We start from the raw sequence: 1,132 nt of genomic DNA, 5'->3' as shown, positions 1-1,132 counted from the left end.
AAAAAAGAGGAGGGGGAGGGAGAAGGAGGAGAGCGTGAAGGAGAAGGGGACCACAAAGACAAAGTAGTTAGCTTTAAGGAGAGAGGGGAGGGACAGTATGGAATAATCACGAGAAGGTACATTGGCTAAGGAAGCTACTCTTGGTCATACCCGATTCGTCCCTTTCTTTCTTATTTTTTTCCTAGGGAATGGAACCAACCAAGCTGTCTGCCCAAATTAAGCATCTCCAGAAATATATAAATGTCCTCTAGAGGATGACACTACCCCTGTTGAGAGTCATAGCCCCTGATCTAACCAAGGGTCCACAGAAGAGCATTCACAGTAATCTCATAGGGAAATGTTAACATGGGAATATATTTCGTTCAACTGTTTGAATATAAACTCAGAGGAGACAGGAGACAAAGCTGTCTTTCAACAGGGTGGCAGCTTTATTGGGGCATAATTGGACAGGAAATGGAGCAAGGAAGCTTAAGGTTCGAGTGTAGAATCCCCATGTGTAATTTCAAAGTCTCAAAAGATTTTTCAAAATAAAAAGTGGTTAGAAGGGCTGGAGAGATGGCTCAGCAGTTAAGAGCACTGACTGCCCTTCTGAGGGTCCTGAGTTCAAATCCCAGCAACTACATGGTGGCTCACAACTATCTGTAATGAGATCTGATGCCTTCTTCTGGTGTGTCTGAAGACAGCTACAGTATACTTATATATAATTAATAAATAAACTTTAAATTTTTTTAAGAAAATAAAATATTGTAGCCAGGCATGTTGGCACATCATACCACTCACCATTAGAGCTAGAGGATCAGGAGTTCAAGGTCAGCTATGGTTGAACAGTTAATTAAAGACCAGTCTGGGGGAGAGGGAAGGAAAAAAGGAAGGAAGGGAGAGGGGGAGAGGAAGAGAGAGGGCAAGGGCAGAGAAGGGGATGAAAGTTACTACATTAAATATTTTGTAAAGAATTGCTGTTTTTTTTTTTTTTTGGTTTTTTGTGACAGGGTTTCTCTGTGTAGTCCTGGCTGTCCTGGAACTCACTCTGTAGACCAGGGTGGCCTTGAACTCAGAAATCTGCCTGCCTCTGCCTCCCAAGTGCTGGGATTAAAGATGTGTGCCACCACCGCCAGGCTATTGTTATTTTTCT

This window comes from Mastomys coucha, unplaced genomic scaffold, assembly GCF_008632895.1.
Source record: "Mastomys coucha isolate ucsf_1 unplaced genomic scaffold, UCSF_Mcou_1 pScaffold22, whole genome shotgun sequence".
NCBI lineage: Eukaryota > Metazoa > Chordata > Mammalia > Rodentia > Muridae > Mastomys > Mastomys coucha.
This window is presented reverse-complemented; position numbering follows the sequence as displayed.